Source organism: Heliangelus exortis, chromosome 2 (genome assembly GCF_036169615.1).
Source record: "Heliangelus exortis chromosome 2, bHelExo1.hap1, whole genome shotgun sequence".
NCBI lineage: Eukaryota > Metazoa > Chordata > Aves > Apodiformes > Trochilidae > Heliangelus > Heliangelus exortis.
The window spans coordinates 101,236,476-101,263,113 of NC_092423.1; the positions used below are offsets into that span (position 1 = coordinate 101,236,476).

A 26,638-nucleotide genomic window follows, 5' to 3' on the forward strand; every position below is an offset into this window, starting at 1 on the left:
CAAAGAGAAAATAACCAGAGCTTAAATAACTTATTCCACCCCCGTCTTCTCAGGCCCAAATTACTTCGCTTCCAATAGCTCTACCTCCTCCCCCCTCAAGTGGCACAGGGGGACAGGGCTGGTTTATGGTCTGTTTGTCACAGGTTGTTTTCTGCCACTCCTTCCTCCTCAGGGAGAAGGATTCCTCACAATCTTCCCCTACTCCAAGGTGGGGTACCTCCCACAGGAGAGAGTCCTTCACAAACCCCTCAAACATGAGTCCCTCACACAAGGTGCAGTCCCTCAGGAGCAAACTGCTCCAGTGTGGGTGTCCCACAGAGTCACAGATGGCTTCAGGAACAGTCACCTGCCCTGGTGCCAGGTGGGCCACAGCTGCAGGTCCATTTATGTTCCACCATGATCCATCATGGGCTGCTCCACTGTGCTAATCCATGGGCTGCACGGGGACAGCTGCCATCTCACCATGGCATGCAGGGGAACTATCAGGAACTATCATGCTCAGGCACCATGGCATGCAGGGGAACTATCAGGAACTATCATGCTCAGGCACTATCTCTCCTTCCTCACTGGCCTCGATATCTCTGCTCTGGCACTGCTCACACCTCTGGGATCGTTCTCTCCTCCTCTCCTTTGCTCTGAGCTCTTATAGCCACTGGTTTCCCCCCTCTGAATATGTTAATTGTGGAGATGTGTCCATTGTCACTGATGGGCTCAACATTTGCCAGAGGTGGGACCGGACTTTTTGAAGCTGGGGGAGCTTTCAGCATCTTCCCACAGGTGCCACTCTGCCTCCCCTCCCCCCCAAAAAAACCCCAAACCCAAACCAGCACTATGTGAATCCAGAAAAGTTGGTCCTAGCTCTCTCAGCATCTCTTCACACCTCAGAACCTCAGGTCTCTTAGTGATCTTCAGGATCCACATCTGTCCTGTACTGCAGAGCCCAAGACTGGACCCAGCCACACCAGTGCTCAGCAGAGAGGAAAAATCACCACCCTCAACCTGCTGGCAACACTCCTCCTCATGCAGCCCAGGATACCTTTTGTCTTCTTTGTCATAAGGGCACATTGCTGGCTGATGGTCAGCTGCTTGTGCATTAGGACCTCCAGGTCTTTCTCTGCAAAGCTGATTTCCAGCTGATCAGCCCCCAGCCCATACTGATGTTGCTTGGGGCTGTTCCTCTCCAGTTGCAGGAGTTTGCATTTCCCTTTATCAAACTACATAAGATTCTTCCCATTTCTCCAGGATATTAAGGTCCCTCTGGATGGCAGCATGACTTTTGGGTATATCCTCTACACCTCCCAATTTTATCTCATGTGCAAACCTGCTGAGGGTGCATTCTGCCCCATCATCCTGAGGATTAATGAAGATGCTACACAGCATTGGTCCCAACACAGAGCCCTTGAGTAAATCTCTAGTGACATGCCCCTAACTGGACTTTGTGCCACTGACCACAACCCACAAGACCTGGTCATTCAGTTTTCAGTTCAACTCAATGTCCACTCATCTAACCCATAAATGAGCAGCCTATTTATGAGGGTCTTACAGAAAACAGTGAAAGGAAACAGCCTTACTAAAGTCAAGGTAAACAATATCCACCACTTTCCCCTTATCTTTCAAGGTAGTGACCTCATTGTAGAAGAATGCCAGTCCACTTAAAATGTCAAATAATGTATTTCTTTTTATTCTTTTTAGGAGTCAAGCTACAGAGGCTACAAAAGTGGCATTTTATGTATGATGAGATACTAATTTACAGTAATTTCAAGTCTTTTCTGTATAATTTGATAGATATGCACCACAGATTATTATTATTCTGAAATTAATTTATATTATTCACTAAATATGGAGACAATCAATACAGAGGAAAAGCTTTGTGACATAGAAATGGCTCTGTCACTTGCAATTTTTTAACAAAAAATGGCATTTTTCTTATCAAGAGTGAAATATTGCTCTTGTGACATGGGGAAAGAATGATGTCAGGGTAAATTCCTTTTACTGAATGAAAATATGGCATAGGATGAATTTAAAATACTAGATGGTATGATGTGGACATGTAATTACAGACATAGCTAGCTACAAATGACTAGTTAGATCATCTGGTCAAGGCTCCTGTGAATGCTAAATTGAATTTTGCATGCACTTTGCATTATTTCTGGCAGCCTGCGCACTTTCAGCAAATGTGATAAAAATATTTTTAATATTTTAATATTTTTAAATTCCATGGTGTCTCAGAAGTCAGGAGAAAGAGAGAGGAGAGAGAAATATCACATCAGACTACTCAATGTTGATACTTCAGGTTAGCCTCATTTCAGCTTTACCAGAAAAAGCTGACAAGCTTTAAAGGAGGCCTTACTGCAGAGAGAAATCAATGAAAAAATGTATATTGATTTCAATAAACCTGTTTCAGTCCCAAACTCATATATTTCTGGCACAGGGGTGCAGCCTCTTAATGTTTGGTTTTCTTTGTCTTTCAAAAATCAAGTGTGCTGATGATAGTATAAAAATAAAGCTGTGGATAGCTCTGATCTCAGATAATAATGGCCTCTGATTCAGAAGCAATCCTCAGGGACTGGCAAATTACAACAAACATTGCCCTAGTCCTTCTAATAAACCCCACTGATTTCAAATGACCAGGCATGGGCAAAGCTGCTTCTATGGTATGCAGTTTCATTTACTGGAAGTGGAGCTTTTAAACAAGTGGTCTTGGATTTTGCTGCAAGCAGGGAAGTTGTGAGACTAGAAAACTTTTCAGGAACCAATTTGCACCGTATGGGAGTGAGGATCCATGCCACAGTGAAAGGTCTGTGGGGTGTGCCTGAGGGGGTAAGAGGATGCCAGGAGCCGCTGCTTCCAGCTGGTGAGCGAGAGATGGTGAGGCCATGGAGACCTTTCAGAGAGGCCTTTCCACTGAAAGAATGCCATCTGCATAGCATATTTACTGTAGTATATATTACTTCTTTTATGTGAACCAAATTTAGTTGTAAACCTGTGCCTCTGGCCTCATCCTTGGAACATGGAGTTCAAGAGGGGCTGGACTCCTCCTTTGGAGAGCAACGACAACCAGGAACTCCTCTCCCACCACTCTTGGCAGTGTGTTAATAAACAGTGGCAGACAAATTATTATTAATTAGGTTCATTTAAAGTAAAAAAACCCACCACTGCCACACAAGTAATATGGAGGGTCCATAAAAGTTTGAATATATGAGGCCAGCCCACACTGGGAAGTACTGATATATATGGAAATAATGATGCTCTCTGGTGTAAATGGCTCTTTAGAGTGATGCTGTAAATACTTCCCCTCATTTACCACCCCATACTCATAGGCTCTGTGCTCTCCCAAGCCCCCTGAGCCTTCCACATTCACATCAGGGCCAGAGACAAATGTCTTCTCTGTCGCAAAGTTTCAACTTTACATCACCTATTACCACAAGTTGTCAAGATGGGTTACCATAAATCAGATTAACATTCTTGTAATGCAGACTCCACAAAGGATCCTGAGCAGGAGAATTTCAAAGATGGGTGCTTAGGATGACAGACTCCTCTACAATGTGCTAAAAGCATTAACCACAATACAAGCAAAAAAAAGGGCCTCAGAGCTGTTACAGTCTATTAAGTAAATAAGTAACAAAGGTATGTAAGTCATCCCACCAAATGTGGCTTTGGAAATATAAGCAGAAAGTACCAGAGTAGGGTCAGTATGATTTATTTGTATTTTACCTGCCCCAGAACACTCTCATTTCCTGATGAACACAATGACTTGGCACAACTTGAAGCCCAGCAAGTCAGATTTCTCTCAGCAGACATCCTGATCACTCTGATGGATATTTTAGGAACTCACCATTAGTTCCTTTAATTAATGCCTCCCCGACAGGGACTGGCGTGGCCTTTTTCCCATGTCAGCCATTTTGTCCAATAAAGCAGAGCCTAGTGATTGCTTTTGAAGAGCCTGAAGACAGTTCCCCTAAAGCCCCAGGTACCTGATGCTATCCATGGTAAAGCACCAGCTTCTGGCAGTCTCCCCACCTCTAGAACTCATTGTGTAGGACTTTTTCTACACACGTGACTATCTCCCAGAGTACCCCTTGACCTGAGCAGATGTAAGAAACCCTTTATGCCATGGGATGATGTACCATCAGCCCTGCTTGTGGTAGCTAGTGGAAATCTGTGTTGTGTGACCCAAATCACTTTTCCTTCTCACAGCTTTCCTCCTCACCTTTCAGTCCTTCTCCAGCTGGGAAGCCCAGCCTCACCATCCCCAGCCAGAGCTGTGTCTGCCCCAGTATGACACTGCCAGCTCTTGGCTGGTGGTCACCTGCCAAGGCATTGGCCAGGGCCAGGTCCCAGCTTCCTCACCTTGCCCTGTGCATGTTGACATTGAACTGGAACTTCAGTTTCTATGAATGTTTTGCAAGTAGCAAAAAAAAAAAGTCAGGCTCTTTAATTAATTTTTGCCTCTGGCTCTTTGACCCCATCACACCTTGCATATCAATTTGCGAAGCTGTAACAGTCAATAACTGTACATAGCTCCCCAGCAAAATAAATAAATACATAAAATTTAAATGTCCAGGAAATCTGCTTGCCACACAACTCCCTTTGATAGCAGGATGTTCTTGCTGAGCTGACCGAAGCAGAACTTACCACAGAAAATTATCTTGCATGCCGAACAAAAATTTGATCATTGGAACTTCAACATTTGCCACTGGCTCCTGGCACCCCATGCCCCCTTCAAAGTAAAATCTCCCTCACAAGTATCCTTTGAACTCTTTAAGACGATGCGTGGTGGATTTCAGCAATAATATGCACCGTGGATAAACATCAGGCAGAGGTGGTCGGCAGGCACTGCTGGCCAAGAGCCAAGGGACAACTCAGCCCTTCCTCCCTTTTGCCATGATGTCTGGGAGGGAGATGGCCTTCCCTGCCACCAGGCAGAGGGATTTGCCAGGCATTAAGTGCCAGCGCTGCATAGCTGGCAGGCTTTCTAAATGCAGTGAGTCTGGCTGCTTCCCACAGAGGGTAAGTCAGTCTTGTTGTGACTTCCAGACCTCATCAGGGACAGATATAAGGGCAACACTAGTGACTTAGGCATGACACCTAAAGCAGCTGGCCTGGGAACCCTCTTCCTGTAGTCTGGCAGGACACCTCACAACCACTTTGCCCAAGGCAAGTCAGCCCAAAGTGGTTCTGGTTCTAACTCGACATGCTTTTCTCCAGGAAATATTTCACTTCTGCATGGGTATCCCCACCATCTCCAAATGTGGCTGAGGGTTGTGTTCCCAAATCCATGGCCTCAATTTCGAGAGGTTTAGGATGTCATTCCCAAGGGATTCTCACTACTTGGAGGTAACAAGCTGTCTTTTCACACACCCACCAGTATTCTTGTTTCTGTCCCACACACTGTCCTTCTCCGTGACTCCCACACACTTGTGCATGGGACACCTGTAGTTTAAACAGAAAAAAAAAAAAAGACAAACACTGGAAATTTCTGTGAGCTGTTGAGGGGAGGAGACCAAAAAGATGGGGATTTCGTGTTTTCTGGCAGGCACTACTGCTTGGGCAGTCCTGGGGCTGCTCACCAGGCCCGATCTTTTAGGCTGTTGCAAAGACATTTGTCGTGTTCCTGGGTCCGCCACGGGGCGGTCCCCGTGTGACACCCCGCCCGGGCTACCGCTGCCTCCTTAGGGAATTAAAGACCATCTTCAACTTGCTGGGGCCGGGCGGCATCTCCTGCAGCTCCGCCTGTGCCAACGGGCTCCTCACACGCCCAATGACACCAAACGACGGCACAAAGTAACATCACGGGACCGCTTTTAGTATGTTCGGTGATGGGGTGGGGTGCAGGGGCAGCCGATGCCCCGAACCTCTCCTCACCTGCTCGGCGAGGGAAGGAAACCCGGGTCTTGCCGACTGCCGCCGCCGGGGCAGCCCCGCTCTCCGGCCGCCCCCATGGGCTCTCCGTGCGGTCGGTCGGAGGCGGGGCGGTGGCGGTGGCGGCGCCAATCGGGAGCCGGGGGCCGGGCCGAGGAGCGCGGTGCCGAGCAGCGCGGTGCCGAGCTGAGCCGTGCCGGCTGCCGGAGTCTGACGGGCGCTGCAGGTGGGAGCCCCGCTCCGCGGCGGCGCGTAACTTCGGCGGGCCGGGGCTGTCCGCGCCTGCCTTCCCCGCGGGGAGCGGGAGGAGGTGACTCCCGCGCAGCGGCGACGGAAAGAACCCCCCGGGGCAGGCTCAGGTGAGGAGCTGCCGTTTCCCGCTCCCCTCGTTTCCCCGGGCCGTCTTTCCTGGCCGGGCTTGGCTCGGTTCGGCACAGCGCAGCAGGGCCCACCGGGTCGCGATGCGCAGCGGGACCGCCGAGCTGTCCTTGGCTTGAGGTCAACGGGGAGGGCCGAGGGGCGTGCGCTGCCCGGGCCGCCCCCGCGGGGCGCCGTGCCCGGCCGTGCCGTTGCGCACCGCTCCGCGGGGAAGCCGGGCAAGGGCCGCGTGTTTGCGGTACGGGGCCTCCCCCTCGCTTTTTTTCATGCTCCCCCTCCGCGTTTTTTGCTTTTGGCTGTTCGAGGTGTCCCGTGTTCTGCCCCTCTCCTTCTCCCCCCCCCCCTCGCCCCCAACCCCCGCCCTGGTTAGTTTCAGGGTGCGCGGAGCTCGCCCCCTCTCCGGCGGCGCAGCGGACTTGCTGCCCGCGGCGTGGTGCGGACTGCGCGGGGCCGGGCGGTGCGGTGCGGGGAGTGCCGCAGGCGGGGATGGCTTTTGCGGGAGCCTTGTCCCTCAGCCGCCCTTCCCGCCTCTTTCCCCTCCGAGGAATCTTCTGCGGAAGATCCGCCGGGAAGCTGGGGCACAGCGGCGGCAGCAAAGTTACGGGCTTTTGCGCGGCGGGGGCGGCTGCGGAAGGGGAGATGGGGGGGATGTGGGGGGGGAGGTGAGGATACCGCGCAGCGCTGCGCAGGCTGGAGAAGATCTACAGGGAAGCCCAGGCGGTGCTGATGCGGGGGGCTGAAACCCATTTTTGAGGTGGGTTAGTGTAGCCTTGAGGCCAGTCCTACTGAAGCCGCAAGGTTTTGCGGGCGGGTGGCGGGGTCAGTGCATCTTAAGCGTTAAAAATGCTTAATAGTGGGTATTTATAACGTATTTATTTCCCCCTCCCCCTCTTACCCAACCCACCTCCATTCCCCCCCCCTCCCCTTTCTCTACCTTTTCAGATGTGTAAAAAACAGAACAAAAAAAAAGAAAAAAAAATCCCCTAAACTACTCATCGGGCGACCGTCTTGCATTTCTGTAGTAACAGCAGTTCATTAGGAAAGTGATACTATCAGGAGAATTAAAAGTAGCAGCAGCAGAGCCCCGGGAGTGGTTGCGGATAGCGCTGCGGGATGGGTCGCCCTCCCCACACACCCTGCTTGCGGGGAACGGCGTGGGGGGCACCCGGATTTGGGGAGCGTGTGTGGGTGCGGTGGGCTACAGTGCAGGGTGCAATGCAGAACTGGAAGCACCGAAACTCTGCATTTCGTGCACAGTTCAGCGCTGGGTGGCCATTTTTCTAATTTTTCTTGACAGGCTGTTGGACCCCTGAAATGCTCATTTAGGACTTGAAAAAACACCTCCAACACCCTTTCACTAGGTCTGTTTCGATGCCAAGTGTATTTTTGGATTCCCAAATCGGCGATCCTTTGTCAAGATTTAAACCTCATTAAGATGTAGCTAGCCATTAGTGAGAAGGACTTTTTTTTTTTTTTTTTTTTTTTTTTTTTTTTTTTTTTTTTTTTCCTTCTCCCCTGTCTCTCTGTACTTCGTGTGCTTGTTCCCCTTGTCTTCTGTTCTTTCCAGGGAAGGATTTAGTCCCTGGCGTGATGGCTGAAATGGTGACACGCAATTCAATGTGCTGCCAGATGCTTACCTTCTTTCAGAGTTTGGGATAGGCTCAGGCAGCATTAAAAGCTTGCTTAGAGGATACTGCTATATGGTTTCCTCCATTTTTGGGCTATGTCAGAAACGGCATAAAAATACTGGATCATCATTCCTCACACTGAAGCTACAAGACTTTCAAAGATACATTCTTAGATATGCTTTGGGATTTTTCTGGTTTTGTTTGGGGTTTGTTTTTTTTTGTTTGTTTGTTTTCTTTTTAACATTGGAAATTGTTGGGAGATAATCTGCTATCCTTGTTTTTGTGATCTGGAGGCATCACTTTTGATTCTAAATGGACATTTTTCATGTCCATTTAGATGTCCATTTTCTAAATGGACATCAAATTCTCATTATTACAAAGGGTTGGGTAGTTTAACAAAACTTCCTAGATATACCCCCTGATGTTTCTAGAACCCCTCCAACCTTTGCTAAGTGCCATAAACACATGGAGATAATGTAAATTTGTCAAGAAAATAGCCTCTGACTTTTTTTTTTCTTTTTCTTCAATTGGGAGATAGCAGAAAAACAGATTATCAGTACAGTAGTAGCCCAGTATTACTCCTTCCTTCAGCAGAATTTATCTCAGCGTATGAAGTTTCTTTCAGAGGTAAATGCTATAGAAGTCCTCTGCTCAAATAATGGTTGCACATTACAGCTGAGATCTAGCTTAGGAAGGCACTTTACTATCTCGTGCAACCTTATCTGCTGTTCCACAACTTCATAACAAACCCATTGGAACATGAAATGACCTTGGAAAGGCATCTTTCCATCTGACACAAAGCATTCTCTTACGGGGAACAGCACTGCTCCACACAGGGCTAATGATTTCAAATTGATGCTTCTAAGAAGATTTTTTTTTTTAAGAGAGGAGGGAGATGGGTGGAATATTGAATTTGAAAAGAAAATATTTTTTTAAAAACAAACCCACTCAGCTGAAGTTGAAGCACCATTCAGCTGAAGAAGAGGTATATTAAGAATGTACATATGATAGTGACACTTAAGTTATGGGAGAAAACAAGACTTCAATTTTAATCAAAGGAAAATATCATTTCCTCTTCCAGTTCTGATTTGCTCATTCATAAGATCTTCAAAATTATTAGTGGGACTAATTGAAAGCTAGTTGGGTGTGTCAAATGGAGAAAAGAAGTGATGAAGTCTGAAGGAAGCTTTACATTTAATTGTATTGCTACTACATCAAAAATATTTGAGAACCATTTCTGTTCTCAAAATGCTGCTCCTCTGGAAAGCCTGCAAGAGCACTTGAGAATTAGCAGCAATGAAGGGGAGTCTTGTAGCTGCTGAGAGAGCTAATGGAGTTTATGCCTGGCTAGAAAGCTTAATGGGATTTTGGCCTGGGTGCTGCACACTTTAGGTCTTCATAAAAGGGGTGAACACTACTGGTGGTGCCCATGGTTGTTTCACCTTTCAGGAAGATGGTGCCTCCTGTAGAGTGGTTCCTGCTCACAGCCTCAGGAGCTTGTGATATGAGTGCCACCTGCTGGGTGATAAGCACGCTTTGTATAAATTATAAATTATTTCAATTAATATACATGTACTTGTGTGTCTATACATGCACACACCATGCTTGTGTGTAACTTTCTTTGCATATGGGTGTATGCCTTTTTCATAGAGATGTTCTTGGGTGAACCTATGAAACCTTGCTAAGACCTGAAGTTTCTCACCTTCTGAGGACTTACCACAGCTTGTGCTTTGTGAAACTCAAATAACACTTGGGTTTTATATTGCAAGGATAGAGGGGTGATTTTAATAGTGCTGATGTTTAATGTTGCCTTTACCTTGCTGAAAGCAATGGGGAATTTTCACTCATACAGCTCATTGGTTGTGATGTTATAAGCTTTCAGTTGTCTTGGAGGTCAGATATCAAGCTGTGGAGGTAGAACATGAAAAGGGGACCAAACTCAGCTTTACATAATGTATCACTTAAATGTTAAATCTTCATTGCACTGCGGATTTCGTAATTTCTCATGTCACCTATCTTATTTCCATGAAGTTATATGAGCATCCTATTTTGACACAAAATAACACTTCTCATCTAGATTAGCTGAAGATGTATAGAATTTGCAGAGTATTGCTGGACAGTCCTTTTCATTTTAAAGAACGCTTTTTCATATGCACACTTTAATAACATTTACATGGGGCAGCAAAATAGAAAAGTTGGATTATGTTCTAGAAGTTCCACCAACAAGTGAAATCATAAATCTGAATCTGACATCATCTGCAGCTATGGCTTTCCAATTTCCATTAGCTTCCACCCCTTCTAGCTTGCTGGAGCATTGGCTGGGATGCTGTTTAAATATCAGTGTGATTCAGCTGAATACAGAGTGCAATCAGTTGCAGTGTCAGGGTTTGTGCTTGATCTGTAACATACTGATAATAAAGGGGAGAGACGCAGAGCCTTGTTTTTTGGTGTAGGTTGTTGGCTCTTTTTCTTTTTTTTTTTTTTTTTTTTTTTTTTATGGACAGCTGACCTCATTAAGGCTTTATTGTTTATTTATTTCATTGTGGAGTGGTGCCAGATGAAGTCTTTTAGCCTTCCTGAGGATTAGGAATGGATCCAAGCTGAACCATAAAAGTTTTGAGGAAACTCTCAAAAGCTTTCAGCTGGAAAATCCATATTGATGTACTTTTGTGATAAATGGATAAAATGCTTCATGTGGCTTTGAAAGTGCGTTCCTCCACTTGACATCTGTATGCTGGAGACTGCATAACAGTCAGGGATGAGTTGATGGAGCAAAAAGCAAGTAGTGTAATTGCAGAGTTCATCTTAAAGTGTGGTTCTAGCAAAAAAGAAGGAAAAAAACCCCCACCTGGCATATCAAGAAGGATTACAGGATAGGCTTTTGAGGCAGGGGCCCCACTGTAATAATGCATAACTAAAGTTCACCATCCCCTAAATCATTCACAGTTAATTTGATGCTTGAAAAATTGTGACTTCAGTGTCTGATGAAGAAGCAATTGACCCTAAAATTGCTGCCTGAAGCTGAACCAATGTTTTCAGTTTCATAGCCAGTGTCATGCAAAAATAGCACATGAAGAGGAGCAGGGGGAATGTAACAAAGCTCTGTGGTCTTGCTCTAACTTCTCTCTCCTCATCTGGACCCAAGATATTACCATGTAGTGTAGGCAGTGGATGCTGCTGCAGTGCTCTAGGCAACTTATATCCCATCCATTCACCCATCCCATCATGGTGTATTGTGACCTTTTTTTTTCTTTCCCCAAAAACCTTCTGAGTTGTTAAGGGAAAGCAGCCCCTTACAACATGTCAAACTTCAATATGTTCTCAGAAATGTGTTTACACTATTGACAGTGAAGACACTGCTCTTCTATGTCTCTCTCCTGCCTCCTCTTCATCCTAAATAAACTATATTGGCAGCTCTTCTCCTCAAATTCTACTGTTTTAGAGTTTTGTTCCTTTTCTGCACAATGAGTTTCCAGCATTCCCACCTACTTGTATCTGCTTTCCTGTCACCTCTTGACTTCTTTTCTTCTAGTAATTTAATTAATGTTCCTCTTGCTTCATTCCACCATCAAAACCTCACTTTACTTAATTTGAAGTCCTGTGTTTAGTCGGGCCACTCAATGGCCATTACATTTCTTGCAAGCATCTTGAAGTCACGTCTGCTCCAATAAAGATGTCTTCCCACTATTTTCAGCTTTCTTTGGAGAGGGAAAAGGCAGATAATATCTTGAGGACAATCTGTAGCTGTTGTCGCACTGACACGTATGGTACACGGTCACATCTCTGCGGAAGGGCTGCATTTCACAAGTCTGACGAGAAATCAGTAATGAAGGCAAATCCTTTGCAATCTCTTTTCCCTTTCCTCTCCAATATCCTTCACGTGAAGGCATTGGAAAGACTCTTTCTGTAAAAGCACTCCTACAAAAACAACAAAAAAAAAAGTTGCTCGCTGGCAACGTGGTAAATAGATGAGCAATTATCATCCTTACTCTGCAGTCTTTCGTGCTGTCTTATTAATGGGCCATGGAGGCAGAGGAGGAGGAGGTAACTCATCAACTGTTATCTGTAGGGGGTCTGCAAATTGGTTGACTGTGCCAGTTATGTTTTCCTTTTTGACGCCAACAGATAAATTTACCTTCACATGGCTTGGTTTCTACAGAAACCACACCAGGGTCTACATGGGCGGCTCACTGCCTGGGGGATTTCTGGAGGCCAAAATGCTGCCCTGGGCTCAGGCTCCTTCTCTGGCACTTTGCAGAAGATCTCAGAGCTGTGAGCATACCTATATCCCTGAGAACAGTTGGGTTTTGAAGAATTGGACAGACAAAACACACAAAATGGGACAGATTTCCCAATCTGTTGAAAGAGACTTTCCAAGTGACCTTTGGCTCCTTGGCATCTCATCAGCCTTGACATTGCTTGCACAATGATCAATCTGATGACGATACAGCTGCTGTATGGGACAAGATGGCAGAGTTTCCTTCACTGCCACCTCCTCCTCTCCTTTGCAGGCTTCAGTGCTCTCTTCTTCTGGTATCTCTGTGCTCAGGACCTTTTGCTCTTCCTCAACTTGCAAATGCAATTGGTTTCTTTCATCCAAAGAAGAGCTCGCCTTTCATTGCCATTGTGCACTCACGTGCACTTTGTTTAAGTCAACCCAAAGTGATTGGCATTTAGTACAGATGTCTTCAAAGCATTCCCACTCCAAAGGAATAATAATAACAAACCCCAACCTACCAAAAAAGCCGAAAACCCAAGCGCTAAATTTGTTGAATGTTTTAGAGCGGTTGCCAAAAGAAATCAACAGCCTGGGAAGGCTGTAAATTTAATTCTTTTTAGTAGTAGGAGAGAAATAGCACTGATCAAGGTCCAAATGCAGAAAATTTGTTATTTCAGCTTGACAGTTTGCAGATGTGTAACCATGCTTAACACTGTTTAGCTGTGGGATAGGCTACAATCCCCCTTAGTTGCAAAGAATAAATTCTCAATCCCCCATTCTTGACTGAGGATTCTGAAAATTAGCAGTCACTGTGGCCTCGTGGCAGTTTTGACTTGCTTCCTTGCCAAATGTTGCATCTCATCATCACAATTCAGAAATCTCTGCAGATGAGAAAATAATGCACTTTTCTGTATGTGATGTTGTCTACCTGTTACTGCCTGATGGGGGGAGGTACAGTACAAGATATGATTTTCTTTTTTATAATATATTTTCCCCTCTCTCAAAAGCTTTCTTACGAGGCCAGCCTTGACAGATCGTTATTGATCTGTTATTCTTAATAATTTATCAATATGATGTTGCTGTTGTGTTTATTTTCATTATTCCTAAGTTAGGAGTGTGGGTGTATGTTCAGTTCATTTAATGAGTTATTTGAAACTATTCTGTCATACAGACTTCGTAGAAACAAGAAGTGTTGTGTTGTTCATTGAATCTCAAGAGTGCTTTTTTTCTGTTTTTTCCCTTCATTTTCCTGCTGGTTGCTGTGACCATGCTTCAACCATGGACTTCACGGACAAACATGGACAAACGACTGCCTCTTGGAATATGGACGATTTTGGTGAGTCTGCAAAATGAGTTTCACTTACTTAAGCATGCTTGAGAGAAGGAGGAGGAGCATTATTTATTGGAAGTTGAGCTTGATGAAAGCTAAGTCTACTTTTGGGATGTTGTTTTTGCAGAAGCAACAGGCAAAGCTTTTGAGTGTCAGCTTTTTTTTGATGGAGTGGTTTTTTTTTGTTATTCTGTTTTATTGTTTGAAAAGGTGAAGGAATTAACATGCAGTAGATTAATTTGAAATAGTGTCATTTTATGAGGTTGAGTGTTATTGCTTTGTAATAATTTTTAAATTACTTTTCTGAAAGACACACTATGAAGCAACCTCTTAGAACATTTTAAGTTTTCTTTTCTGGCTTATTCAGTTGTTTCTGCAAATAGTTCAGACAGAAAATGATTAATTCATTGGATGGCTTTTCAAAAAAGCACTATACAGTTCTCCTCACTGTGTCTAATTCCAGTCTTGCCAGTGGTGTGAACTTTTAAGAGCTGATGTGTTGATGGTGTTTTTGCATTAATATTGTACTAGAATTTTCTGTGAAAAGGATTTCCATCCCAAGTAGACTCTGGTGACATCTCTTTTTAAATTAAAAAAAAAAAAAAAGGCACAAAGCTCTCTCAGAGTCATGTTCTTTACTTACGTGCAGACAGCTGACCTGCAGAATACCAGTCTGGGGGTACCTGCTCTTGCTCCCTGAGGATGGAGGGCTCTGGCACTTTGGACTTTCAATTAAGGGTGGCTGGACAGCTGCAGGGAAAACATTTGCTGCAAACCTGTCAGCCCAGAGATCTGCTCTAGAAGCACTCTCGGTGGTGGCAGATTCACCCAGTATTGTCCGTGGGACTAAAGCTGCCTCTGCGCACTGACATGAGGTGGTTGGCAGCTTAGCAGCCTTGGGGTTTATCTCTGAGCTATTTAGACCTAGCAGGAGTGGCTCCTTACTACTAATAGGCTCAGTTAAGGAAAACAACTTGCTTCACCTCTCTCACCTGTGAGGTGACAATCTCACGCAAGCGCAGCCTTAAGTCTTGAGGGAGAAGGTAAATACGGTGCATACACAGCGTTGGCTGCCTGTCCCATCCCAGGGAGATGAGAGTGTCCCCAATGGAGTGGCCCTGTCCCCAGCAAAAGTGTGGGACTGAGTGTGGGGCTGGGCACTGGCTCCTCTCCGACAGATTGCAGCTGGATTTAGCTGGTGCAAACCCCTTTGGAGTGGGGGTGGGGGAACTGGCATCGCTCCCTCCCTGTCTTCCTTTCCAGGCTCTTGAACATGCACAGTCTGTGATGCCTGTCTTCCACTGCTACAAAGAGCCCGAGACCAAAAGATAGGTCTTAGAGTTTCTTCTCAGTCACAGCTTTGGAGAAATCCGAGATAAAACCTGGTATTTTGCTTTTGAGCGTTTCTGAAGTATTGCTGCTTAATCCTTTTTATTGATCCATAGCTTATGCCGGAAAGCCCTTGTCTCGAGGCAATATTCAGAGTCCTGGGGGATAATGGCACTAATCACATTTCATATGACCTTTCAGGCAGGATGAACATATGTTGCAGTGCTGCATTTTTCTCCTCTCTTAGTTCTGGTTATATATCTTTTATTCCTCAGCAGCGTGGCTTAGGAGGGCAGTTAAGAAGCCTTCTGCATGACTGGTACACGGTAATTTGGAAACTGAGTAGCAGTGCGGTCTGTAAGTGGACTGCTGCTTCAGATTGCTGTGCTTTGAAGTACTAAGAAGCCTTGATCAGCCTGTGAGAGTAATAGCTCTTGTGCCCAGGAAGAGAAGTAATGCCTATTTACTGTGATGGACACACTATCCAAAACTCTTTGAGTCTGAAAACCAGAAGAGTGCATTCCTCATGGCTTTGCTTCAGCATGGATATTGCTTTTTCAGACTACTTTGTAATGTACATGAATAATTGGCTCTTATGTTGCACCTATATAAAGAGATGCTGCTTCAGTATCTGGAAACACAGTAATATGAGCACTGAAGCGCTGCCGTCACCAGAGCACATCAGAAAAAGCTTGATGTGATCACATGGACAAGCATTTCCACACAGGTTTTATTCTTAGATTTATTTTTCACTTTCAATCTGATTTGGTTATGTTTGAATTTTTGGCAAACGCAGTTAGCAAAGTTAAAATCCGAAACAGTAATCCTCATCAAAGTTAAGAGTGTACTTTGCATAAACGGATAAATAACAGAGCTGGAAGTATAAGGAATGATTTCCTTTCCATTCACTAAAAGAGTAGAACAAATGTCACCTCAGGCTCTTCCCAGTGGTGTTGGTGGAAGGTCAAGAGACAGTGACCACCAGTTGAGTTGAGGGTTCACACTGGCTACTGGGAGAAGCTTTTTTACCCCAAAGCCAGCTGGCCAGCCAGGGCTACGGCTTGCCCAGGGTAGCTCTGGAGTCTCCATCCTTGGGGGTGTTCAAGACTGAACCGGGCTAAGTTCTGAACAGCCAACTTGGATCTCATAGCTGGCCCTGCCCGGAACAGGAAACTGGACCAGAGGTGTACTGAGGTCCCTCCTAGCCTGAATTTTCCTTTGATCCATTAAAAACTGCTTGAATCTAGAGGGGCCTTTGTGCTTGGAAGAAGAGTAAAGTGGTGGGGTCATGGAGGGCGTTGTGATAAGGGCAAGGCTGGCGGTGGCTGCTGTAACAGGAGAAGGAGGAGGAATGCAGCATCTGGCCAGGCTCATTCTGAAGTGCTCTCTGGGTCTGTCTCTGAACATTTGTTGCTTTTGGTTTTTAATTGTGCAAAACAATTAAAACCTCCTGCTTGCTGCGTCTGAAGAAACTGCATGCTGTTTGTTTTATGCCAACAGTAGCTCTATCACTAGTTCCCAAAACTTTGGAAATAATCATCTGACTCTTGTTCATATCAGTTAACAAACGTCACCTTGTGGGTTCAGACTTCAGGGGAACTTTATTCTTCATGTGGAAGGCTTCCATCTTTGGGCTTGGTTTTTTTGGTTAGTTTTTTTTTGTTGTTGTTGTTTTTTGTTAAAAATTGGGCTATGGCTATTCCCAGTCCTTCCAAAATTATGTGGGATTGTGAATAGGGCGCAGATTCAGACCTATGGTTGGTTGGACTGAACAGGAGTCAGCTTACCAAGGCCAGGTAGGTGCTTATGGATGGTGACATGAAGCCAAACAGAGCTCCTAAAGAGATAAAGGAAGAGAGCAGTAGTCAAGTTACTGAGGTAGCCTTGCCAGGGTGAAATAGGTTGAGGTTATTTATATGTGAGGAGTGTGTATGGGTCAGATGTGACCACAGTGGGGCTGGAGAAGCAAAGGACTCCTAATGGTTTAGACAACCTCCTGAGTAATCCTTTGCATTTTCAGGAAGATGATGGCTTGGAATGCTGGAGTTAGTCCAGAAAACACTTAAAAACACACATCAAAGATACAAAATGCACTATTAGTACGGTATAGCTTACTAATGTGTGAATGAATTAATTCAAGTGTTTTACCTGATCTCGGTATTTCTGTTAATTTCTGGCTTTGTTTGCTTGATTTTCACTCCTCCCAGAAGGGAGTGAATATAATTTATGAGTTGACTTTCCTTCTTTGGAGGCAATACAGGTGAATATGGAAAGAAGCAGTTAGTAACACCAAGTGGGATTTCAAAGGTTTACACTTATTTTTGCATTTTTTATCTTTCTTTTACATCACTATCCTGTCTGCTTCCACCCATATAGCAAGTGAACCGACATTCCTCCTGTTGTGCCACAGCTGTGATGGCATGGGGTCAGTGGGTGAGGTCCCAGTGGGACCACAGTGTCTTGTTCCTACCATATTCGGAGACTGAAAGCCATCAGGATTCTTGTTGAGAAAAGCTAAAAGCGTTAGATTTTACCTTTAACTTTACCTTGACTGTAACAGTGCTGCTCTATGTCTGCACGGTGACTATCTTCAGAGTTATGTTCATATAACTATTGTGACTTTATGGCCACTTTTCCTCCAGCCTTGAATAGTACACTGGATAATTTGCCTTTTATTTTAATGTCTTTTATACGTATGCAGAGCCTTTGTATTTCTTCTTTTCTGTCATGTTTTTTCCCATAGCTGTTCATTTTCAGTTGTTGCATGGATAATAGTGCTGATGAACAAGTATTTAGCCTGACACACAAAAGCATCGCTGTAAAGAGAATGAAGCAGTGAAAATTACAGTGGCAAAGGTTCCTAAATTATAGTTGTACAGGAAGATTGTGATAAGGAAGTAGTTAAACATTACTATTTAGTCAAACCTACAACTGTGGCTGGTACTTTGATTGTCTTCTCCTTTTGCTGACAGTTTGTGTCATCGGTGAGATACTCTTCATGCTAATAAAGTCCCTGTTTTATTGAACCAAAAGCTTGTGAAAGTAAATGGGCGTGTTCTCCCAGTTGGTTTTAGGTCAAGTGCCAAACAAATGCTAGTTATTTTCAGATTTGCTTTTAAAAGAAAAGTTAGATGCTTGCTATATCCACTGTTTAAAAAAAACAAACTAAACCAGTATGCAAATCAATCTGACCACCTGGGAGCACATGAATTTTCCATGCAGGTGTACTGGAAAACATGCATAACATAATAGGACTAAGGATATTCGTAATCAGGAGTATTAATATTTGAGCTGACTGTGTGCTTGCTACAGCTGGAAAGCCTGTTGCTTTTATGGCAGCAGTTTGTTTGCTCACAAACCTGGGGTCTGAAAAACGTCCTGGCAGATGTGAGCATTGTCCTTTGTGGAGCTGAATGGTTGCTTTGCTCATCAGCCTGGTGGTGAGTACAAGCCACCATCTCCTAGCAGCAGATCTCACATTTGAAGACCTTTGCTTAGTTTTAAAGCATCGCAGCAGTAATCCATGAGACTCTTTCATCCACAGGGATGTGGTACAAGTAAAATGTGTTCTGTAGATCTTTCATGATAATAAGGAGTAGATAAGGTCCTTTGGGGAAAGCTTGCACCTTTCTTCACAGACACTATATTTTTCCCTTCTGGAAATTGCCGTGAGGATCTATGTTGGTGGTTAGTAATAACTTCATCTCTTGTCCCAAGTGATTCAGAAAATGTCCTGAGGCAAGCTGGGTTACTGTGGTTAATTGTATTTGAGTGGGATGGATTGCTGTCCAGGAGCAATAGGTAGTCTTCTGTGGTAAAGTTAACTACCTTTGTGCTTATCTTAACCTTGATGAAGCTATTACCATAGGTTTGTTAGTGAAAGAGTTAGGTGAAGGCAGTGGCCCAGACTGAGCAAAGGTTAAAGCAATCAGTGATAGCTCGACTGTCAGCAGAATTGCATTGCTGGGAACCACATCTGAGGCTTTGCACAACTTTATTGTCTGCTGGGCTTTTAGCTGTTCCTGTGAGCATGTCCTTCGGCAAGCTAAGGAAGGGCCAAGGGTTGTCTGCCTGTGATTTTTTTTGCCTGCCCTTTGCATAGCAGAGCCAGTCCAGAGTGTGCCCAAAATACTGCAGAAGTGGCAGTTGTTTGTGGTGGAGCCCAAGATAAAGCAAATTGTTCAGTAACCATGAGGCTATGCAAGTTGAATCTTGGCAACTTGGCTTACCTTTTTTTTTCTTTTTTTTCTTTTCTTTTTTTTTTTTTTCTTTCCGCCAGAATAGTTGTTCTGAGGTTTGGTGTTGTTAGATCGTATTTTTAACTTCAAAAATTGCTTACCTGTAGTTAAATGTGTGATACATTTAATTTGAGAGGGCAGGTTTATCAAACCTCACAAATGAGGTTTCGTGTTAGAACTAATTCAAATGAGCTGAAAAAAAAATATCTGTCCTACTTAATATAAATTGATGTGTGAAAAACTCTCATTTAATTGGAATCAGTTGAGCCTAGTGTCAAAGTGGATAGTCAGACTTGGTCATATTTCTCTTAACCCAGCACTACATTCATCATGTGGTACTTTAAAAATCTATATGTACCTAGTTGATCCAAGTATTTGCAAGTCTTTTACACCAACCTAATGCATCTGTAGAGGAATAGAAATTCTTTTGCAATTGGCCAGTGGCAAAGCCTGTCTCTTTATGCAGAGATGTAATTGCTGGCCCAATATACATTTTTGCAGTAGTGACAGTCACCACAGCTGTTTGAGTTCTGTCATGTTTATGCATGACCAGATATTGCAATAGGATGGTAAGAATTTGAAGCAAGGAGAGCTTTCCTTTTTCAGTCTCGGGAAGTGGGCTCCATCTAGTGTTTCGTTAAAGGTTAGACACCAGCTCCTTTTCTTGAATGCCCTTGCAGTGTGGATAAAGGACAAAGAGGAGGAATTGTGATAGGCATCTCTTTCCTTGATGATTATCTGGAATGAGACATTTCTTGATACACTGAGTATGTGAATGGCAACCAGAAACACTATATCTGTCTTGCATATGCACTCAAAGCTAAAATATTCTTTTTATGAAATGGCATGTGGCTTAAAAAAAAATTAAACCAGCATTAAAAGTGATCCTGGAATATTTTGTGGTTGGTTCTTACATACACTTTCCTGCTATTTGATGTGGCATGTTAGAAACCAATCGGTAAAACTGGAATTAGAAATCTAATGGCAGAGCTCTTTTAAGAAGTAGTGGAGTTTGAAATGTGTACTGGATATTAATATTCAGTCAACAGAATAGTTTTCCAATATGTAATACTTCTCTAAAGAAGAATGTGGGGTTCTGCACTTCCTTTCTGTGTTTTTTTTAACATTTCCATTCTAGTGATATTTAATCCTTTTGTAAAAGCTACCTTTTTATTATTATTATTAAAACGGATATAATATTTAGACCTAATTTTAACTAAAACAGAAAAGTATTTGATAGTTAATTGTCTCATGTCTCCATTGCCCAGGTGATCAATAAAGCTGTGCAAGAGACATGAAGCATGAAATAAAAAAAAATAAATCACGTGTTCGAGGTGGTGTTGATTCATTCAACTTCTATTTTTTGCTGAAACTGGACCAGACGGAGGAAGATGAAATACTTCACAGATTTGCCTTCTCTGCTTACCTGTTACTTTTCAAACTGCAGAAGCAGAGACTCAGAAACATTTTGTCAGGAGAACATGGCAGCAGTGAGGAAAACTTGGGCTATCTGAGGACTATAATTATCCTTACAATGGGGTTTTGTCCAGTTGCATTTTTTCCTACTGTTAAAGGGAGATTTGAGGCTGCTTTCAACGGGCTTTTAGCCTGAGCTCTCTGGCACCTTGTAGCCATGCTTTGACACCAAGGGTGGGAGGGAGGTGGGCGCTGTGCCTGGGCTAAATGTGGCTGCAGGATGAAGCCACAGAGCTCTCCCTGCCTGCATGGGGATGTCACAGATCTTTGCAGCCACTCCAAGGTGCAGTGGGGTTGTGTGACTTGCCCAGGCAGTCATGTTGAGAGCCAGGGGCCAGAGATCTGCAGGGCTGCCTGCCCCATGTAATGGTGGGAGAGATCCCCCACCCAACACCCAAGGCAGCTCTTGGCTTCTTTCCCACCCCTCACCCGCGTGGTCTGGGATGTAGTCCCGTGTCATTGGCAGAGAGCCTGTTGTTGTTTCATCTGTAAAATATTTGGGGTCTGGGCTTTCCAGTTGACACTTGGGAGAGGAGCGTGGACAAATTTAATGGGAACCATCTGGCACTGGGAGGGAGCGGGGAGATGGTTTCCTCAGCCACATGAATAGAGGGAGCCGCTGTGGCAAGGCCCCAGGGCGCCCGTGTGTCTGTGGCATAGGGGGGAGAGGGTCGGGAGTGGTGGATGAGGAGGATATGTGTATGAGTGGGGTGTGGGTGGTGAAACCTCCTTGGGTGTTGGGCAGCCCTACTGAGCCCTGAGAATGGCCTGGGAGCCCCCCAGTGTTGGGCTGTGCTGGTATCACTTGGATAACAGAGGTAGCCCACAGCTCTGTGGTGGTAAGTATGTGTAGGTACACATCTTGACAACTCATAAATTATTTTTTTTTGGTCATTTTTTTTTTGCTTTTGAGTCACTGGTGTAGTTGGCAACTTGTAGTGGATGTTAACTTGGTCTCCCAGCTGCACAGAGACAATGGTGTTGAGGTGGACCTGCTGGAATGCCCGGACTTTTGTTGCTAATAAATACTGTCTTCTGTAGGCAATAAAACATTGCCTTACCTGTTGAATTTCAAAGAAAGAAAAAAAATTATAACTGAACACATTGTTAAATGCAGTTTACTTTTCCATGCTTCCTAATTTTACATTTCTTCTCGAGTGTTCAATGAAAACAGGCATAAGTTTGTGTCATTTGAGGTCTCTGGGTCTTAGGGTGATCCAGTGGATCATTAGGAATCTTGTGTTGTTTGTTTTTCAAATCACCTGTTTAGAAACAGTGGTTACACTACGATTTCTAAACAAGCTTTGATATATCTCTTCCCCTTAAATCTTGGCAAAAAAACCCTTTTCTCTCTTTAAACAAAATTAAATTTGGTCCAAATCTAAACTGCCATTGTGCCTTTAAAACGTAGTTGTATAATTATAGATTGGAAAGGCAAGGAAATGTTTTTCATTTTGGAGTGCCTGATAATACAGTATCATCATCAGCTCAGGCAGTGCACCATGCAAAAACGAGTTTGCATGGTAACCAACACTGTATTTCTATCTGAGGCTAAAACAAACCACGAAGGCTTTATAGGTGGTTTTTGTTGTCACCCACCAGTAACAGGATGAGGCTTCTCACTGACATTCTTGCTTTGAATCTGTGTGCTGGGGGATTTGAATCTATGCTTGCCATGTCCAACTCTGCTGGTGGCTGTAGTGATGGTGTCTCATGGCCAAGGGAGTTGGTTGGGTTTCATGTTGACAGGGGAGGGAGGGTCTTTGAAGAGTTTTCTCTGTCCCCCACTTGTGGTGAAGCTTGATGGAGGAGGGAGAAAGCCCAGAAAGGCTGCATTTTGTCATGATGCTGAACTGTAGGTGAGGGCATGGTGGCACCATGGGAAGCTCTTAGATGGTGATGGTGGTTGACAGTGTGTCCGCCAGTTCCCTTTGCTAAGCATAGAAGAGCCTAAAGTGACAAAGCAAATGCCACATAGTCCCCCTGCATCACAAAATGGCAAAGCTGGGGATAATTTAGACGAGAGATACTTGGTTGTGTTTGGGAGAGCCGTGGCAGAGTTTATGGCATTTAAAAAAAGAAAGCAAAGCCTTGAGAACATCAGCTTGCACAGGTGGTTCTGGCACACACAAATGGTGTCTGAAGCTTTCTGATCGCTTCTGTTGCCCTGTTGGGGGACGAAAGTTCTGAAATAGAGACAAGGAGTGGAAATGAGTAGAAATTATTCAGATTTTGAGTAGTGCAGGTCATGAAGAAGATGTAATTAGTCCTGGCCTATTTAACCTGGAAAAAAAAAAAAAAAAAAAAAACAGCTAAAAAAAAGGTAGGGAAGAAAAAAAAAAGAGATAGAATATTAAGAAGAATTGACTATTTTAGACTCAGTATCTAAAATCAGGTAGTAAAATTAAGGTATAAAATAATTTACTAGCCAGCTACATGTTGTTTTTTATGGTAGAAGTAGCAAATACTGTGGAAATACAATTCACTGTGGAAGTAAATAAGGAGGGTAGACAGTTGGCACCAGCTAATTGAAGGGCCAGGCAGTGTATTTTGAGAGAAAGAGAATGCACTAATGCATCAGCTGAGATTAAGGGTGTTAAGATGACGAGATCCTCAATTTAGAACGATGTTTCTTGCCTGAGGAGGGCTGACCATGGTATGATGGTGCTTCTGGCTGTGAACATTCCTCTGCGTGGTGGGCATAGCACCCCTGCCACAGTGGGTGCATGTTCACCTCTCCCATATTCTTCTCTTTTTGATCCACAAAAACAGGAGCTAGCTGGTTTGGGAGCTGGACCTAGCCCGCACTTAGAGCTTTGCATTGGTTTTGGTTACCTGAGTTGAACTCCTTTCTCCCTCTGCTGGGGGCTGATGTTTTTGGTTGTTAGGCATCTGTGAGCGAAGCTTCAGGACTTGTTGGGTCTGTGCCACGGTGCCATGTGACGCTGAAAATTTATGAACTGGAAACCTGCTGTGAAAAGGACATCTGTTTAAACAAGAGGAAGGGAAATCAAGAAGGCAACTTCACTGTCCTGAGATTGCAAGGGTTGTTTTCATGGCCTAAAATGTTCCTTTTATCATTAAGTTATCTTTTCACGTAGGGAAGAGAGAGAGCTCCTAACATCCTTCCTTCCTAATGTGGCCCTTAAGAAACAATAACAAACATCATTGTATTTTAGCTCTTCCAGGAAGTCTGACATTGTGATTTGCTTCAGTTTCTTCTGCATTTATAGAGACATAAATGGTTTCTGAAGAAAAGCTTGCTCTAATTTGTAGACATGAAATTGGTAATAATTTGCCAGCTGTTGCTGATGTAATTTCTTCTTCAACCTCATTCACCTGGCATTAAAATCCTATTACTGAATCTCAATTTTAAAATTGCAAGAGCTAATAGGGAAAACCTTTGCTTTAAGTGTTTTGTTGGCTTGATCTAATCTGTATCCTTTACGTCCACTGTGGGACTGGATCCAGCTTTTCAGTGCTGACAAGTACCTTTTAGCTTCATTTTTTTGTTATGGGGAAAACAATTTCAGAACTTAGTTATTAAAGCCACTTTTTAAAGGCAAAAGTAATGAAATTGCCCAGTCTGAAGACACAAGTTGTATAGCTTAATGTCTAATATTAGATAGCATTATTAAAGCCAAATATCCACCATTAAAATAACTTGGGGTTAATTTTTGTTACAAACCCCAAGAATGCCTTCTGACACAACTCTTTGTAATGCAATGGCCAAACAACACTGTTCTGCTGCACTTTGCAGGTGACATGCAATCCAGATTTCATTAGCATGCTTTTCCAGACTGCCTGCCCTTCCAGTAAGCATCCCTTGTGCTTGAAGTCTGAGCATATTTGCTCCTTACAAAAGCAGATATGAGGTTAGTTGGAGTTATTTGTGATCTGGTTGCTGTGTAAATAACAGTATAAAACTAGATCTGACTGGAGTATGCAACATCTGTAATGGTTTTTTCCTTTCTCCCTCAAATTTCTTCCTTGCTCTGAAGTTACAGAGGGACAACACCTACCTGAAAGTTTTTCGTTCTAGAAAAACTGGGATAGGATCTTAATTTGTCAGTTAAAGTGTACATGTTCTCACATATTATGTCTTTAAACTTTTTTTTTCTCTTTTAGAATGTACAATATTGAGTTCCTGAAGATTTATTTTTCTTGATAATTCTGATTAATAGAGGAATTGCAGCTAGGCAGTGGTGGGGAAAAGAAAGTGCTGAATTAATGTTGTAAGAAGGGAAGAAGAATTTCATTACTTCCAGAGATAATTTTACTTTTTGTTTGATTTGATCGCTTTCACACTTTGATTTGCATTAACATGCAAATATTTCTTCCTTGCTGTGCTCAAAGTTGAAAGAAATAAAATAAAGCAAATTAGAAACAGAAACGATGAAGACAAATCTTTCTTCCAAAGAAAAATGTAAATGTTATCAGTACTGGGAAGGATTAAAAAAACCCAACATACTTCTCAGAAAAGCGCAATAATCAGAGTTTTGAATATTTAAATATCAATTCTGTCTTACATCAAACTAGCTCAATCAGAGAGGGAAAAACACAGTATTGATAAATGATGATGTCTTTGAGTGAGAGATTTGAGATGATGTTGTCACCGAAGTGTATTTATAGAGCTGCCAAGAGTTGTTCAATACTTGCACTGCACAGTAGTGGTGGCATCTTGCCTCCTGGTCTTATTTCACCTACTTGTATTTGAATGTTTTGTTTATTTTTGAACAGGAAATCAACCATCAATCCTCAGGTTTTTGGAAAGGAAGACTTCTGACCTAAGTTCTGGTATTTCATTTTCTGGGAGACAAAGTGGGGAAAGAAGGTTTAGGAAACTAGAATATTTAATACTTGATGATGATCATCAGCATCTAAAAAAAAAAAAAAAAAAAAGAGAGACTTCTTGTATGTGGGAATCACTTTATTTCTTCCTGTCCTGTATTAAGCCCTAGTATCTGCCATTTTATTGTTGGGAGAAAATATTTTTTATTGTTACTTTACAAAGGAGATGTTCTTTGTAAAATCTCTGACTGCACAACATCACAGACAAGCCTGATCAACAACTACATACATTGTAGTAGGAATTTGATGGCTTTATGTTTAAAATTTAGCATGGCTGATGTTATAGTGCTGTTAAAAAGGCATGCTGCAACATGTCCAGTAAAAAAACAAACAAAAAAACCTCAAAAACCCCTTTTGCCTGAAGCCTGCCAGCAAGAAGGTGGGTGGGAGAAGGGTGTGTGCATAAATAGGGGTCACAGGCTGGAGATACAGCAGAAGATGCAGAGGTCATCACACAACTAAAGGTTAAGTTAGACTAAGTTCATGCACACACTCCATATCTGCTTAAGACAGGGTATGTGAGTAGTCTCATTAATGTCAGAAGGCTCCATTATGTGCTTGAAGTTAAGCGGATTTATAATTGTTTGTTGGATTATGTCCCAAGCCTGTCTTGCAAAAACACTGTTTTTAATAAATTCCTGTGGCTTTATGCAAAGAAGAGGAAAGCAAATCTTTGAATGCTGGTTTTGCCACCAGAAAAAGGAAATAATGAGGCAGAAATTGGGAATCCTTTTATTGACAAATGCAGTCTCTCTCCTGAAGTGCACCAGCAGGGTGTCCTCCCCTGGAAGTCCAGCTGTGGCTTTGTCTCCCCTCACCTTGCCATCTTACTTCTTGAAACACTCGGATTCCCTTTCTCACCTGGGTATCTCCTTTGGATGTCTCTCTGCTTCATTCCCTAAATGATTAAGAGCTCTTATCCTCCACATGCCGTTGTGCTTAGAACTGCATCACTGCATCCTGTGCTTGCTGTCCCTCTGTTCCCTCTTGCCCTGCCTCTCCCCAGGCTCTCCTTGCCACAGCAGGGTTCTGCCTATCTCCTCACCCCAGTGCCACTCAGTTCCTGTCTCCCAGCTGGCTTCATGCCTTGGAGTCACCTGCACCCTCTGGCAGATGCACGGGGTGCAGGGCTGAGGAGGCTGGGTGGCTTTTTTGGCAGAGGCATGCAAGCAGCTGGATGGTTTCCCATGTTTCCCATTCTTCCCTTGAATCCCCTTTTTTTTTTTTTTTTTTTTTTTTTTTTCCTAATTTAAATGCTGCATTCACATTGAGCAGCTCTTTTCATTTTCCTCCTGCTCTGATTTTTGTGGCTCTCCTGAAGCTGGAG

At 43.6% G+C, this 26,638-nt stretch overlaps 1 protein-coding gene across 4 annotated transcripts in view; it reads left to right on the forward strand.

Annotated features, from left to right (window-relative positions):
* The first annotated feature begins 5,989 nt into the window (after positions 1-5,989).
* Positions 5,990-26,638, forward strand: part of EPB41L3 (erythrocyte membrane protein band 4.1 like 3) — a 146,172-nt gene continuing 125,523 nt past the window's right edge. For 3 of the 4 annotated variants that reach the window (XM_071737222.1, XM_071737223.1, XM_071737224.1), the window contains exon 1: positions 6,016-6,221. The gene's annotated coding sequence lies outside the window, so the exon portion shown is untranslated. Of the gene's footprint in view, positions 6,222-26,638 lie in introns of all 4 variants that reach the window. The other variant, XM_071737213.1, reaches the window with a different exon arrangement.